Here is a 17,940-nt window from a genome sequence, read left to right as displayed (position 1 = left end):
TACAACTAACAAGGAATGTAAAGGACCTGTTCAAGGAGAACTACAAACCACTGCTCAATGAAATAAGAGAGGACACAAACAGATGGAGAAACATTCCATGTTCATGGTTAGGAAGAATCAATATTGTGAAAATGGCCATACTGCCCAAAGTAATTTACAGATTCAACGCTATCCCCATCAAGCTACCAATGACCTTCTTCACAGAACTGGAAAAAAACACCTTAAACTTCATATGGAACCAAAAGAGAGCCCGCATAGCCAAGTCAATTCTAAGCAAAAAGAACAAAGCATGAGGCATCACACTACCCGACATCAAACTATACTACAAGGCTACAGTAATCAAAACAGCATGGTACTGGTACCAAAACAGAGATATAGATCAATGGAACAGAACAGAGGCGTCGGAGGTGACACAACATATCTACAACCACCCGATCTTTGACAAACCTGACAAAAACAAGCAATGGGGAAAGGAATCCCTGTTCAATAAGTGGTGTTGGGAAAACTGGCTAGCCACATACAGAAAGCAGAAACTTGACCCCTTCCTGACACCTTACACTAAAATTGACTCCAGATGGATTAAAGACTTAAACATAAGACCTAACACCACAAAAACTCTAGAAGAAAACCTAGGCAAAACCATTCAGGACATAGGCGTAGGCAAGGACTTTATGACCAAAACACCAAAAGCATTGGCAACAAAAGCCAAAATAGACAAATGGGACCTGATCAAACTCCACAGCTTCTGCACGGCGAAAGAAACAGTCAATAGAGTGAATCGGCAACCAACAGAATGGGAAAAAATTTTTGCAGTCTACCCGTCAGACAAAGGGCTGATATCCAGAATTTACAACGAGCTAAAAAAGATTTACAAGAAAAAAACAAACAGGCCCATTCAAAAATGGGCAAAGGATATGAACAGGTACTTTACAAAAGAAGACATACATGAGGCCAACAAACATATGAAAAAATGCTCATCATCACTGGTCATTAGGGAAATGCAAATCAAAACTACGTTGAGATACCATCTCACGCCAGTTAGAATGGCGATCATTAAAAAATCCGGAGACAACAGATGCTGGAGAGGATGTGGAGAAATAGGAACACTTTTACACTGTTGGTGGGAGTGTAAATTAGTTCAACCACTGTGGAAAACAGTGTGGCGATTCCTCAAGGACCTAGAAATAGAAATTCCATTTGACCCAGCAATCCCATTACTGGGTATATATCCAAAGGATTATAAATCGTTCTACTATAAGGACACATGCACACGAATGTTCATTGCAGCACAGTTTACAATAGCAAAGACCTGGAACCAACCCAAATGCCCATCGATGATAGACTGGACAGGAAAAATGTGGCACATATACACCATGGAATATTATGCAGCCATCAAAAACGATGAGTTTGCGTCCTTTGTAGGGACATGGATGAACCTGGAAACCATCATTCTCAGCAAACTGACACAAGAACAGAAAATCAAACACCACATGTTCTCACTCATAGGTGGGTGTTGAACAATGAGAACACATGGACACAGGGAGGGGAGCACTATACACTGGGGTCTGTTGGGGGGGAGAGGGGGGTGGGGAGATGGGGAGGGATAGCATGGGGAGAAATGCCAGATATAGGTGAAGGGGAGGAAGGCAGCAAATCACGCTGCCACATATGTACCTATGCAACAACCTTGCATGTTTTTCACATGTACCCCAAAACCTAAAATGCAATTAAAAAAAAAAAAAAAAAGAATACAGGAGGAATTTTCTAGTCAGAATTTGCTGACATGATAGTAAGGAAAAAAAGATCTAGAGTCAAAATCTTCTTTCTTTTTCCTGAGACTGCATTTTCAATTAACTAATGTGTCTTCTTCTATTAAAAAAAAAGAAAAAAAAAACACCCCCATGAAGTTTTCTTCAAACTTCCTGTTTCCCCTGAATCCTCTAGCTCTTGCAAATATTTCACTATGCTGTAACTTATCTTACAATGCCACTGACCCAGCTTTGTGATAGTCTTATTATATACCATGATATTGGAGAGGTACAATTCAAAGAAATAGAAACATAATAATATCTTAGAATAATAAAGTAGATTTATTTGTAAATATGCAAACCGTAAGTTAAATTTAGTTAATCAAATACAACTGGAAACAATAATGCACCATGCCTCGGTTGTTAAAGCCCATTAGATATTCCCTTCCACCTTGATTTGATAGCTTAATTAGTGAAAGCATAAGGTAAGCTTTGCTTCTTGGTGTGAAAAAAATACACTAAAAAGATAATTCATTTTAATCTGCTAAGAGTCCTATTTGAATACTTTCTAATGGCATCAATAAAAATAAATATATTCTTTGTCATTGATACTTGTATACTTGTACCTTAGCAATCATTAACCTCTGCTCCAGAAGGCATGAAGTTCTAAGAAAAGAAGTTTTGGGAGTAACCTCGAATGGTGTAGAGAAAGGAGGATGGGTAAGACTACTTGGGGCAACCCCTCTCCAGCTGCAAGATGGTCTACACCAAACTGAAGAGAAGGTGTAAATCCATATTTGATGCAGCAGGATAAGTGTTACCCAAGGAGTGTTGAGTGAAGAGGTGCACAGAAGCCTAAGAATGAGGAAACTTTTCAGGACAGTTGAGATTAAGTCATTATTTTCAAGGAACTTAGCAAGATGACATAAATGATGCAAGCAGTCAGCAGTGCCTGGAAAAGGGCCAGCAGAACCAGAAAATGATTTAGGCCTGGCCCTCAATTTCAACAGAGACAGAGGAAAAATTGAGCTTCCAGATTGGAGTCACTTAAATAGCCAACATCAGATGCTAGAAAGAGGAAAGAGCTAAAGCCTGGTGCTTACGAAGATTCCCACAGGCCCAAATCTATTCCAGAGGCATAGCACAAACTAGGCTATTTCCAGACTTCAACTTGTTAACAGAGAATGGTTCATTGGGCCAGGGCCATGTCAGGGCTCAGACTTCCTAGGCTGACACAATTAGCTGCAGCTAGAATGGGGCTAGGCTAGACAAGGACTTTCCATAGCCTCTCCAGCAGGAACATGTATACTACTTTATTTTATCTATTATCCCCCTCAGATAGCCAAGTGGATATTATGTTAGTTTTCCAAATGGCTATAACTAAAGTTACAATAGGTTAAGTTACTTTCCAGAAATCAAAAATTCAGGAGGAATCAAACCTAGGTCACCTAGATTTGACACCTAGGCTTATGCTCTTCCATCCACTGCTGGAATTTTTTTTTTTTTTTTTTTTTGATACCTCAGTAGCTAAAATGGTCAACTGGCAGGAGTCATTCTCTAAAGCTTTATAATCCCAAGTATTCTGTTAATTATCAAAACAGGAAATGAGTATTCTTAACTGCTGTACAAATGAGGCAATCAGCAAAGGCAGCATTTGATGTCTCAAGTATTTAATGGCCTTGTTAAGGTTAAAGGGAATTAAATAGGCAAAAACAAAGAAAAATAAACAACCTTTTGACATTTAGTTTATATGTATATGTACATGTACACACATGGTTTTAAACAATATTCCCTGAATTTGGTAACAATTTTTAAACATTCATGCAAATGTCAAACTTCAAGGTTCTAAAGGCATTTTTTTTTAAATCAAAACATCCCCAGAAGACTTACTTGAAAAGTTATTTGGTAAAGTTGGCATATTGCATAGAACATTAGTGTCCTATAAAGAACACACTCTGTGAGATAGAGGGCATCAAGATTGCCTGCTTTCCCCCAAATCCAGTTAGTTTGATGAAACTAATTTATCAACTCTGAATTCACCCTCTAGACTACCAGATTCAACAGCAGGAAACCACTGTGGAGATTCTCAGAAAACCCACAAGACTTGGAAAATTTAATTAGCAGCATTAGGGTCTAGTCCCTAGAAACTTAATGGAATTAACAATTAACACCAGTCATGAACAGAAACCACAGAGGTTAGCTGTGCCAGACTGTTTACCATTTACGCATTCAACAGTTATAGAGCAATAATGTGTTAAGCATTGTAGCTCACATTGTAGTTAAAGGGATGGAAACCAGAAACTATGAAGTACTTACAGTACAGTGTGAGAAGAACAGTACACTATGATAGAGGTCATTGGCAGCAAAAGGAGCTCAGAGGAGAGAACAACGAATTCTACCTGTGTTGTCAAAAGGGCGATATCTTCAAGCAGAGATGATTTGGAGGACCACCCTGGCTCCTGATAATATCAAGTTGTAGAATAATAAAATATGCATTTGCCTTTGTCCTGAGTTATCTGAACAGAGTGCCTAAAACTCTCGAAATTTGCCGAGTAATAGGAATGTCTTCTATTATTCATAATGAGCCCCTTTCAACCACACCTGAGTTTATGCTAATGACATGACTCTTGGAGGATAGGGGCTAGTGGCCAGAGGAACCAACTACTCAATTAGAGGGTTGGAAATTTCAGCCCCACCCCTGACCTCTAGGGACGGTAAAGGGTTTGGAGATTGAGTCAGTCACCAATGGCCAATGATTTGATCCATCATGCCTACATAATGGAACCTCCATTTTTAAAAAACAAACCTAAACCAAAGGGTTTGAAGAGCTTCCACAATGAGGTACTGGGAGGGCAGCATGTCTGAAGAGTGCAAGGAAGGTCCACAACTCCCTATCCCATACCTTGCCCTATGAAGCTCTTCCATTTGACTGTTTTGAATTGTATTTTTATAATAAATTGATAAATTTTATTTTTTATAATATAATTGATAATTTTATAATAAATTGATATTTTTATAATAAATTGAAAAAATGTTTTCCTGAGTTCTGTGAGTCATTCCATCAAATTATTGAAACTGAAGAGCCAGTTGGTCCAAAGTGCTGGGAATTGCTACTGGCATCCGAAGTGGGGCAGTCTTGTGGGACTGAGCTCTTAACCTGCCATGACTGTGCTAACTACAGATAGTGTCACAACTGAATTAAATTGTTGCATGCCCAGCTGCTGTCAGAGAATCAGCGATTTAGAGAATTAGTTGATATCAGAACATATCCCAGACAAGTCAATCTTCTGTGAAAATAAATAAAATTTAAAAGCTGTTGGAATCCCAAAAGACACTTTAAGAGAAACGGAACTGTGATCCAAGTCACATATGGTTACAACTTCTGTTCTCAGGTTATACATTGACTCACTTTCTTATTTTTCTGATACTGTACAATGACTAGAGATAACTAAACAATATCAGGCATAAAAACCTCCTGCCTCCTTAGTGAATGAGTCTTATTATAGATTAACTTCCCCTCTGGTGTCCTGCTTTGCTCAAAGCAGATGACAGAAAACCCATGATGATTACATTCTCTGTAAAAAATGTTAAATATATCCTTTCCAAAAAGAAAAACTGACCATAACCAATCAAATTGCTATAACTATGCACCAGCCTTGTATGAATAATGTTGTAATCCTGCTAAAAACTCCTTTGTCTCTGCCTTCATATATATATGAAATTATAAGATTTCATATAAATGAAATCTTACCTTCCCTACTTCAGAACGCTGACTCCATTCCCTTGGAATTGGTGTTTCTGGGTGGTCCATCCTCACATTTTGCACTTGAATAAACTTACTTTAGATTAGATTTTTACCTTTTTGATTACTTGAGGTTGACACTTCTTTATAACACTTTCTTTATCAAACTCATATAGCTCACCTTTTCGTAAAGGCCAAGGTCTTTTAGGAAGCTAATCAAGATAAAATTGTCGATGAACTCTGGCAGAGACTAATTATTTCCCAGTGTCAATTCTACTATTTTTCCTTTTATTATACTAATAGAAACTCACGAGTTTTCACTGTGTCCATGGCCTCCAAGCTAGAGACTACATTTTCCAGACCCCTTTGCAGCTTGGTATGAAAATATGAATGAAATTTAGACAATGAATTTAGACAATGAGATGGAAGAAATGATGTGTGCAACCTTCGAGTCATGTTTTGACAAGAAAATAATTTCTCCTCTTCTTTTCCTCCCCCAACCCAACCAGCAGGCTGTAGCCCAGATGTAATAGTGGGAGCCATATTTAACCACATTGACAATGTCAGCATACACTAGGAAGCGGCAAAGCTACAAGACTGAAGGACCCCAGGTTTTTAGTGACCTCCTGTGGCTGCTATCTTCCCACATTTTCACCTTTTGCTTGAGTCATCATATTTTGAGGTTTCTTGATTATAGCAGTTTGCCCTGTAGCCTAATTAATACAGAAACAAATATCCATTAAAGTGCTAATTGACATTACTTAAAGTGTTACTCTTCCCAAAGATACTTGCTCATGGAATCCAAAAATCAAAGAATGTACAAAATCCAAAGGGAAAATATGCTAATGGTGTTTCAAATGCAGTGGCGGGCAGGAAATTTTTGCGTTTTGGTTTGTTCTTACTTCCCTTTGAATCCTAGCATAACAGCAATTCCCCACTCTGCCACTCCATTAAGTTCAGCCCTGACTAATGTTTCTATGTCTGTTTCTGATCTTAGCATGTGATTTCCTTAGGGGCAGGCAGTGTGCCTTACTTGCCTCTGTAAATCCATTTCCTAGAATATAGCATGTATTCAAAAAATGTTTATTAAATGTAACCATATTTCCTCCCTTATTTTTAAAAGCTTCCTCCACCTATAATTCTATTCTAATAATGCAAATAATCAAATGATAAACATAATAATGACAGTTACAGGCTGATATTGCTGATTTAAACTGCATGTCAGGCAGTTATGTTCAATGACTACTTATGTTCTTTAGTCTTCCCAATAACCCCATAATGTAGAAACTACTATTGACATTTCCATTTTACAGAAGAGGAAACTAAGGCTTAGAAAAGTTAAATAACTTTCCCAAGGTTTCACTTTTAGGAAGTGGCTGAAATAGGCATTGGAATCCAAGATTGCTTGACATCAAGACATTTTCTTAGCTACAACACAGTCTGCCCCACTTTCTTCCAGCAACAGCCTGGCAATGTGTAGGATGTCAAAGAGAAAATTCATCCTGGATTTAAGGATTAGTTACAGATAATTAAGCCAACTTAAACTATACATTGTGGGTTACCAAGTCAGTACAAATTATAATACGCTTATGAAAAACTTTTGCTAGTTTCCTGATCAATGAACACCTTCACCTTGAAATTCTGTACACAGGGAAAATTTGCAATCTGGTCTAAACCTTGGCACAGTACCCCAAAATTGAAGAAAACTGCCCTGGAATGAACATAAAAGGGGCTGATATTTTGTTTAAATGTTTCAGAGGACAATGGAAGAAAACATTATAGACATAAAACAGACTTTGCAATATCAGTTTAAGTGTAGTAAATTATCTATCATAAAATGTATTAATTATATTTCTAAATTTGCTATTGTAAGAATATTCAAACATACACAAAAGTAAAATTAATATAATTAAATCACATGTACCATTTATCAAGCTTCAACAATGTTCAAGATAACAAAATATTTCCTATCTATCATATCATGAGAACTGATACTCCAGTGTTCAAAAGGCAGGAAGTATCAAATTCTCAGAATCTTAAACTGGTCTGACTGAAACAAATCTAAGCACTCTAGTCTAACTCCCTCTTACAGACAAGGAAATCAAGGCCCTGAAAGGAGAGAAGACCTAATCAGGGTTATTTAGTTAGTTAGTGACAAAGCTAATATAAGAATCAGTTTTCACTGGATCACACTGCCATTTAATAATAATCTTTAATTTACTTGAATCATTTGAAAATAATTAATGCAATCTGGTAAAAAACTCCTTTCTCCATATATGCATGAAAACAGACTAGGATATTCTCTAGCATTATCAGATATAAATCTTTTTCTACCTTTTTCCAAGAATAGAAATTACAATTCTTTTTTATTTATCCCTTCAGTGTCTAAAACGTATTATAAAATAAACAGTTCTTCAATCACAAGTGTTCAGAGAAACAATTATATAGAATTTTGCCATAAAATCATGATCTTTCCCAGTTTGTTCTTGATAATGCTGAAACAAGAACAAACACATAATGAACTTGTAAATGAATTATTAAGAGGAAACCAGAAGGTACATGTGTGTGTCCTTGGATTGAACCTTAATAAAATAAAGAAGTTAAGTCCCAGCTGGAGACTGGACAACTAACAGAAAACCCTTAAGACTCAGGACACACCATAATTTCAGAAAAACAAGCATCACAAATAAATATTAATTTTCTCAAGTTGTCATTTTATTAGTGCCATGTGGGTTTTAAAATGCTTAAACAAATTACTAAACAGGGTTTCAAAAGCACCTCATCTATGAATCTTCTTATTTAATTTAGAAGAAAATCACGGATTTTATGGATCATATTCATTACTTATTAGCATTGACTTTAAAGTGGCTGTATTGCCAGAAAAGAAAACAGCTGGATTTTTACATTAATACTGAGGTGATCTTATAAACTATTTTAGATTAGCAGAATATCTTTTTTTTTTTTTTTTGAGACATAGTCTCACTCATTCTCTCACCCAGGTTGGAGTGCAGTGGTGCCATCTCAGCTCACCTTTGCCTCTCAAGTTCAAGCGATTCTCCTGCCTGAGCCTCCCTAGTAGCTGGGATTACAGGCACCCCACCACCAGGCCTGGCTGATTTTTGTATTCTTAGTAGAGATGGGGTTTCACCATGTTGGCCAGGCTGGTCTCGAACTCCTGAACTCAAGTGATCCTCCCTCCTTGGCCTCCCAAAGTGCTGGGATTACAGGTGTAAGCCATCATGCCCAGCCAAAAATAAATATTAATTTTCACATGTTGTCATTTTATTAATGGCATGTGGGTTTTAAAATGCTTAAACAATTTACTAAACAGAGTTTCAAAAGCACCTCATCTATGAATCTTTTTATTTAATTTAGAAGAAAATCACAGATTTTATGGACCATATTCACTACATATTAACACTGACTTTTAAGTGGCTGTATTGCCAGAAAAGAGAACAGCTAGACTTTTACATTAATAATGGGGCGATCTTGTAAACTATTTTAGATTGACAGTATATATATATTTTTTAAATGAGATGGAGTCTAACTCTGTCACCCAGGCTGGAGTACAGTGGCGCCATCTTAGCTCACTGCAACCTTTGCCTCTCAGGTTCAAGTGATTCTCCTGCCTCAGCGTCCCAAGTAGCTGGGATTACAGGCACCCGCCAACACGCCCAGCTAATTTTTGTATTTTTAGAGATGGGGTTTCACCATATTAGTCAGGCTGGTCTGGAACTCCTGACCTCAAGCAATCCTCCCACCTTGGCCTCCTAAAGTGCTGAGATTACAGGCATGAGCCACCATGCCCAGCCAAAAATAAATATTAATTTTCTCAAGTTGTCATTTTATTAGTGGCATGTGGGTTTTGAAATGCTCAAACAGGTTACTAAACAGAGTTTCAAAAGCACCTCATCTATGAATACCTTTATTGAATTTACAAGAAAATCATGGATTGTATGGATCATATTCACTACATATTAGCATTGACTTTAAAGTGGCTGTATCACCAGAAAAGAGAACAGCTGGATTTTTACATTAATATTGGGGTGATCTTGTAAACTATTTTAGATTCTTAGTATATCTTTGAAGACATGTTTTAGTTCTTTCCTAAGACTAAGACCTACTATCACCCTGTTACTGCAATTTCATCATTCATTCATTTAGTAAATCATTTATTCAATTAATAGTTACTGAGTTCTGTACTAGGTAATTGGGATACAGCAATAAACAAATAGATAAATTCCTACATTTGTTGAGTTTACATTCTAGTAATGGAGCGAGACCATAAACAAATAAGCAAAAATATGTTAAGTAATTATAAACCATCAAAAAATTCATATAAGAGGTTAGTTAGTGACTGCTGGCCTGAGAGAATGAGGCTGTTTTAGAAAGTGTGATCAGGAACATCCTCTCTGAGGAAGGACTCATGAAGATAACTCAGTAGAGAGTGCTTCAAACAGATGAAATAGCAAATGCAATGGGCCTGAAGTGGAATCGTAACTGGTGGATTGTGGCAAAGAAGCCTGTGTTGCTGGGGCAGAGAAAACAAGGAGGAAAGTAGAAGAAAGAAAGGTCAGAGAGGTAGAGGGGGCAGTTTGTATGGTGCCTCATAGGCCATTTAAAAGATTTCGGTTTTTAATCTAAGCGAGATGGTCAGCATTGGAAGGTTTTGATCAGAGAGGTGAATGATATTAGCAATTTTTGAAAGATCACTCAGCTGCTGAGGAAACAATAAACTGGATGGGTGCAAAATGGAATCAGGGAGATGACAAGAAGCTCCCACAATTGTCTAGTCAAGAGATGATGGTGACTTGCACTACGATGGCGAAAAGTGCCACATTCTGAATACGTTTTGAATGTAGGGCTGGTATGGTTTTCTAAAGGATTGGATGTTGGTTTTGGGAGACAGAGGGCAATAAAAAATGATGCTGGCCCAGGGCGGGGGCTCACGCCTGTAATCCCAGCACTTTGGGAGGCCGAGGCAGGTGGATCACGAGGTCAGGAGTTAGAGACCAGCCTGGCCAATATGGTGAAACCTTGTTTCTACTAAAAACACAAAAATTAGCCAGGCGTGCTGGCATACACTTGTAGTCCCAGCTACTGAGGAGACTGAGGCAGAAGAATCACTTGAACCCAGGAGGTGGAGGTTGCAGTGAGCCAAGATACCACCACTGCACTGTAGCCTGGGTGACAGAGTGAGACTTCATCTAAAAAAAAAAAATTGATGCCAAGTATTCTACCCTAAGCAACTAAGTAAATGGTTATGCCATTTATTGAAATGAGGCACACTGAATAAAGAATTCAGTTTGGGATATAAGTCTGAGCTGCTCATTAGACTTTCAAGTAGAGATAGAGAGTAGAGAGTGGATACAAGAGTCTGGAGCTTAGGGTGGAATTTAGTACTAGAGATAAAAATTTTAGAGTTAGTAATATATAAATGTTACTTTAAAGCGCTAAGACTGAATGAGATTGCCTAGTGGTCATTTATGTAGCAGGCTTAGGCATAGATATTTCTAAAACTAGAAAATTATGAATTCTAGAGAATTAACACACTACTAAAGATGAATATTTATTGATGGGAATAATTATCAAATATCACTAGATAAAGTAAATGATGTTCATTGATTGTAATCTTTTTTGTCCTTTATTCCAATTACAAAAGTATATTGTCTCACATGGTAGGAAACCTGTCACACGAATTCTGCACTCTTTCTTACCTACTCTGTTTTAAACAATCAAAGTTTCAGCAATGTTAACACTACATTAGTAAACAGCTTTTAAAAGCTACATAGTCTTTTATTCACTTTTTAAGACTCATTCTTTAAAAGTTCTTATACTTTTCTAGAACATTTCCTTGCCTGGCTTGTTACATTACCACATCAAAATATGACATTTTCCTACTTGTAGATATCTCATTCTCATCCTTTTCAATTCAAATTTGAAGACTAATTTTAAAATTTTGCACTAATGTAACAACTATGGAACAATAACTGAAGATTTTCCTGAAGAGGCTGGGCATGGTGGCACACACCTGCAGCCCCAGCTACTCAGGAGGCTGAGGCAGGAGTATCGGTTGAGCCCAGGAGTCTCAGGCCAGCCTGGGCAACATAGCAAGACTTTACCTCCAAAAACATAATGATAGAAAAAACAAAATAAAATAAAATAAAAATATTTTCCTGAAGAGAGAGCTGTTTAAAGTTTTATACTCTCAGGACTCAAAATACACCTTTATAAGAAAAGTAATCTTTCTTCTTTCCTGTGTCACCAAATTGCTACACCAATTTTCTATTGCTGCTAGTTTCAGTAGAGCTTTTTCAGAGATTCCCCATTAATCTTCGGGTGCTACATTTAAGTGTTGAGAGCAAAGATGTATACCATTTTCCTTGGTTCTGAGCTGCTCTCTAGCAAACAGATGTAGCCCACATTTAGAAGACACAGAGTAGCTGACAGTAATACAGATTTACCCACTAAATTAATCAAACCAGTTTCATATTATAGTATATTGGCCAAGAACATAAATCTGAAGCCCGTCTGCCTGGATTTGAATCTCAGTTCCATCATTTACTGACTGTGTGACCTTGGAAAATGTACTAAAGTTCTCTATGCCTCAGTTTCCTCATCCTATAAATAGAAATAGTAACAGGGCTTAATCCACAGGATTGTAGTGAGAATTAAATGAATTAATATGTGTAAAGCACCTACTATGTGCCTGGTACATAGTAAGCATACATGTGAATTAGGTGATGGAAAGTTTTGATTAGAAGAGTGGGCAGGGGGGTGAGTAAAATAAAGCTCCACCTGTCTATAACTTGCCAGGATTTACCCCTTGCCATGTACTAGGATTGCAAATCCCAATATTAGTATCACTCCATTGGGTCTGGCTCCCAAGGCAGGAATTATTTTCTCTAAAAAATCCAATGATATTCATATAAAGTACTCAAGAGGGCTATGTGGGGAAGAAGCAGGTATGTATTAGTCTTTTACCTTTGCACACTTGCACAACATGACATTCTTTTCTTGAGTATTTTGCAAGGCACAGAGACTAGGAATGGAAAATGTTAGTAATGTGTAAACAGTGTATGTATGGATACATGGATGCATGAATAAATGAAATAATAATTCTAAGAAAAGGAAAGGTAAACATAATGGCAAAATATCAAAACAGGAAGATGGGAAAGCAAGAATTGCTAAACCACAAAAGACTTCATTGCCAAACTTGGCAACTGTGCTTAAACCTCTTGAATCTTTTTTCAAGTAAAAGAACTATTTTCAGTAAGTGCTTAACAGAAATTTTTCAAGGTCCACTGTTGATATATAAAATGTCCTTCCTTTGGAGAAAATAAAGCAGGGAGTATCTTGGGATACAAGATCCACAGATAACTGTAAGTCTCAAAATATCAGATAACAATGACAAGATCACTTTCCTAGTTTATCGATTTCATATATCTGAGTTGCAGAATCCCAAGAACCCAGAGGATAGTATAAAGAATTTAATGATAGCTAATGCAGAAAAGCAGTGTCATTTCTACTTTTTTCTAAAAGTTTGAAAACCTAAATTAGGGGAACAGGGTAATGGAAAATATCCTACAAATCTTTTAAGTAAAATTGGTCACACACATGAATCTGATTTGTGACATTTGTTAAGGTATTTATAAAGATTTAAATGTCCTTTGCACCCTTTAATAAGTATTAAAATGTCACTTTTTCCTGAATGACCTCAGTGGTGAGGTGGCAAAATGCAAGTATTCAGAAGCCTTTACAAAGTCCTCACTCATGCCCACAAGTGAATTAGGCATTTCAGAAGGTATAGATAGATGTATAATGTCTGCCTCTGAAAAGTACAAGGAAATAAGGAAAACTAAAGGACTGGGACAGGCCAGTATGGAATCAAGGGCTAAGTTGTCAAGGATGGATTCTAAAAGCATTCAGAAAAGGCAAAGAAGGTAGAGCATATGCTGCTCTCCTGAGCTGCAGACCATTATATCAAATTGCTTAGTAGAAAATTTCACCTTGATATCTCCTAGGCAAGTCAAATTCAACACATCCAAACTTGAACTTATCATCTTCCTTCCTCACTCAGAAGTGTTCCTCCTTGTGTGTCCCATATTTCGGTGAATGGCACCACTATTTACTTGTTCAAGCCAGATAAGACAATCCTTGTTCTCTCTCTTCTGTCACCTACCACAATCAATGCAACACCAAGTCCTGTCAATATTAACTGCTATATATCTCTGGAGTCTGTCTACTGCTCTCTATTCCCACCACCACTGCCCTAGCTGAAGATGTCATTATCTTTTTATGATGACTCTTAACTACGTTTTCTGCCATCATGCTTACCCTCTTCTAATTCAATCTAATCTTTGCTTAGATGTCATGAGATCAAAATGCAAACTGGACTGGGTAAAGCTTCCACTTACCAGCACATTCAGCTGCTCTTCTATTTCTACAAGATAGAGTTCCTGGTATACAAGCCATCTTATGATTTAGCCTCTGCTCATCTTTTTTACTTAGATTCCTCATGCCTTCATAACTTCATACCAAATATTTTGCCTTTTTCCAAATATTCCCTGAATTTCTTATGCTTCATTGCCTTTGGACTGGAAGCTCCCTGAAAATGTAGAAGGCAAGCATGTTGGCAAGAAGTCCAGTTAGGAAGTGCTTTCAATAATCCAAGGAGAAGATAATGAGATCTTCCTATTTAGCATTCAAAACTCAGACATCATCACCTCTCTGAAACCAATAGCCTGGGTTTCCACTGACCCATATAGAAAAATGTTTCCCTCTATTCAGTAGACTGCCACATAATTGCTTACCTGTCTACCTATCTCCAGTATTGGACTACAAGATTCTTGAGGATAGAAAATGTATTTTTATTCATTTTTAAGTTCTTGCAGTGCGTATGTGGTAGGGCTAGAAAAGACGGGTTAGAGGGAAGAAAAATATGACTGACAGAGAGAAGGAAGAGAGGAGGCATTAGAAGGGAAAGAGAACGGCCTACAGTTGTTTGCAAAGACAGAACTTGAGATGTCAAGACAAAGTAGTTAATGGTGTGTAGATTTGGGTTATCTGCTTTTTCCTTCATTTACTGTATCAGTGATATTGGCCTTTCACGTTACCATGAGGCTTTTAAACTGCCACACTGCTTGACAATTTTTGTTTGCTATGTTGCCCAAATACTTGGTGACACACAAAGGCTCTCTAATTCCAAGCTACATAAATGTTGCTTACTATGGACATTTTAGAAAACAACTTAATAGTTGTAAACATTCTTTTTAATAAGGTTTGGCGGGATTTTGTCTTGGTTAATATATGCCACATTTAATTTCTTAACTATCATATATGGTATTTAATATGAGGCAAATTCCCACGATATCAACTATTTGTATTTTCATGAATGATTCACCAATATTACTTTCTAATCTTCCTCTCTTTTTATTCTAGAAGAGTTTCAACATGAAAAGGTTGTCTTTAATGTCATGAAAAATATCTTCTTTATGAGTCTCCTTTTGCCACGGTACTCTTCCCGTGTCCCTCTTCTTTAAGGGACTTTTCTTCTGAATCATCCCTCACTTACATTTCTATGGACCAACAGATTCTTAGCCCTAATAGACATACACAAACTCATGCTACCTTAGCAGACAAATAACCACCAAAATAGAGCAAGATGTAATGATATGTGTTGTAAAGAGCTCTAGACTGTGAGTCAGAGTACCCTAAAACTACCACTGGTACCTTGGATACACTCTTTATTTTCTCAGGATTTCAGTTTTCTCAACAGATGAACCATAAAATCATATCCAATTCTAATTACAGATGGTTTCGGACTTACAAAGGTTTGACTTAAGATTTTCCAACTTTATGAAGGTGTATGATATGTATTCAGTACAAACTACTTCAAGCACCCATATAATCAATCTGTTTTTCATTTTCAGTACAGTATTCAATAAATTACATGGACTATTCAACACTTTCTAATACAATAGGCTTTGTGATGATTTTGCCCATCTGTAGGAAATATAAATGTTCTAGGCACATTTAAGATAGGCTAGGCATGAGCTATGATGTTTGGTAGGTCAGGCATATTAAATGCATTTTGAACTTATGATATTTTCAACTTACAATAAATTTATTGGGAAATAATCACATAAGTTGAGAAGGATCTATACTCTTCAAAAATACATTAAAATATATTTGGCTTTATTACAAATATATTTATCTTATAAAATTTTGTTATAAATTTTATGAAAACTAAAACTTACCTTTCCAAATGTATGTGAGATTCAGCCACTTCTCATGAATTAGCTCTACAAATCCTATGTAAATAAAGTAATATGGATTAAAAACAAACAAACTCATAGAAAAAACACTTTTAATCTGGTGATCTCCTCATCAAGTCTGTTTTATTTTCCAAAATGCTTAACATAACAGGACTTGTGTGGAATGGCATAGCTCACACTATTTTCCCTCCTTTCAAAAAAAGAATGAGTAATATTAATACTAATCATCACTGATGAAATAATAATTACTGAGACAGCAAAGAATTATATTGAGCATATTATTCAAACTGTCATTAAAATCCTGTTTGGAAATGAGAGGAGACAACTAAACATTACAATTTTATTACAGAGCATTTGTTTTTCAAATATATCACTTGACCACTTGTTTAAATGCAAATGATGCCAGCGCACCCCAGCACTATATAAGGGCAACATGATTTTAAAAGAGTTGGTGTATCAAATCTAGCCCTACAGAAGAAACCTTGGGATCCCTAGATCTTGCTGCTGCACTCAAACCATCATAGACAGTTAGACTCTCTCCTATTTAAAAACCTCTCTGGAGGAAAGATTCCACAACTTCCCACAGAAATCATTTTCAGTGTTTCACAGTCAGGATTCTTCCTTAAGTCTAACCAAAATTTCCCATGGCCCTTCTTAAGTCTATTTAATTATCTAAGAATAAATAGAATATTTATTGACTATTTCTGTACCTGAGTCATGGCTACATTTTTAAGACAATTATTAAATTATCTCTCATGCATCTCTTCTCCTGGGTCAATAAATACACAGTTTCTTCAACACTCCCCAGATGATGTCTCTTATATCCAGTGATCAGTCTTCTGCTTCTTTAGCTAAATGCCATACTTCAGGGCTTTGGTGGGATCTGCCTGAATTTGAGTTTTTCTTCGAATGTTTTGCACTCTAAACTTGGTATTCAGAATTTTGATGGGGTCTAGAGAATCTGGTCTTTCTCTAAGATTTTCTCTCCCGGAATAATATTAAGCAATACTGCTCAGATTTGCCAAAATATAGCTGTATTAACACAGTGCAAAAAATACAAGTAAAAAAAATTAAAAGTCCTGGCTCCAGTTCACAAAAGAAAATAAGGACAATGTAGTTTTAGCTTTGTGATTTCCTGTCCAGAGGCCAAGAAATGATTCAAGTGGTATTTCTCAGGAAACAAATGTTTAGACTCCTGGGAGGAAGCCAGAAAACTTTAGCGGTGCTACAGTTCTTGCTTCCTCAAATCTTATGTCACCAGAGAAATATTTTGGCAGAGCACTGGATACTCATCCTCATTTCCAGACCATTTTAGCTTGTAAAGTTATATTCCTTGGGGAATTGTATAGCACATCTCAAGGTGCCTTTTTATGGTTTAATTGTCATAGGTTATATAGTTGAAATCTGAACTTTTGGAATTTATGAAGGTATTGTCAATACAAAAGCTGTCTTCTCATTTATTTCTCAATAACATGAGAACTAATGTCTCTCTAAGGCATCTGTCTGCAGTTGCTGAATAAGACTCTTAGCAAGAGAAGGGGATGGTGCCTTCTCAATTTAATGTTGACATGGGTTACAAATGGGACAAGCTCTAAATATAAGCAGAAGAGGTGTACACTTTGTAGTGTGATTTGAGGTGCCCTAAAAGATCATTCTGGTTCAGAACGTGACTTACTCTTTTTGGTTCTCAAATGTCTCTTCGATAAAACCTACATCATGGCCATCGAATTCACATTTGTAACATGCACCAACCCCTCCACCCACAACAGCATACTCACATTTCTTTCTTTTTTGTCATTTTTTTGTTGTTTTGTTTGTTGAGACAAGTTCTGACTCTGTTACCCAGGCTAGAGAGCAGTGGCACAATCATAGCTCACTGCAAACTCAAACTGCTGGGCACAAGTGATTCTCCCATCTCAGTCTCCTGAATACCTGGGACTACAAGTGTGCACCACCAAGCCGGGCCAATTTTTTATTTTTGTGGAGACAGGGTCTCACTATGTGGTACAGGCTGGTCTCAAACTGCTGACTTCAAGCAATCCTCTTGCCTCACCCTCCCAAAATGCTGTGATTACAGGGATGAGCCACCACATCCAGTCTATAATTTAACATTTTAATTGAAAAATTAAAAATATATATACTTATCATGTATATCATGCTGTTTTCAAATATA

General features: G+C 36.8%; 1 protein-coding gene across 1 annotated transcript in view; it reads right to left on the bottom strand.

Annotated features, from left to right (window-relative positions):
• Window positions 1–17,940, bottom strand: part of IL13RA2 (interleukin 13 receptor subunit alpha 2) — a 122,752-nt gene that overhangs the window by 50,751 nt on the left and 54,061 nt on the right. The window contains exons 4-5 of the mRNA XM_012451779.3: window positions 15,750–15,803; window positions 13,908–14,098 (exon numbers count right to left, since the gene is read on the bottom strand). The gene's annotated coding sequence lies outside the window, so the exon portion shown is untranslated. The remainder of the gene's footprint in view (window positions 1–13,907; window positions 14,099–15,749; window positions 15,804–17,940) is intronic.

The sequence above is a fragment of the Aotus nancymaae genome, unplaced genomic scaffold (assembly GCF_030222135.1).
Source record: "Aotus nancymaae isolate 86718 unplaced genomic scaffold, 86718_ANA_hifiasm-v0.15.2.pri h1tg000004l, whole genome shotgun sequence".
NCBI lineage: Eukaryota > Metazoa > Chordata > Mammalia > Primates > Aotidae > Aotus > Aotus nancymaae.
Note: the sequence above shows the minus strand (reverse complement) of the source record. Positions and strands in the feature narration are given on the sequence as shown.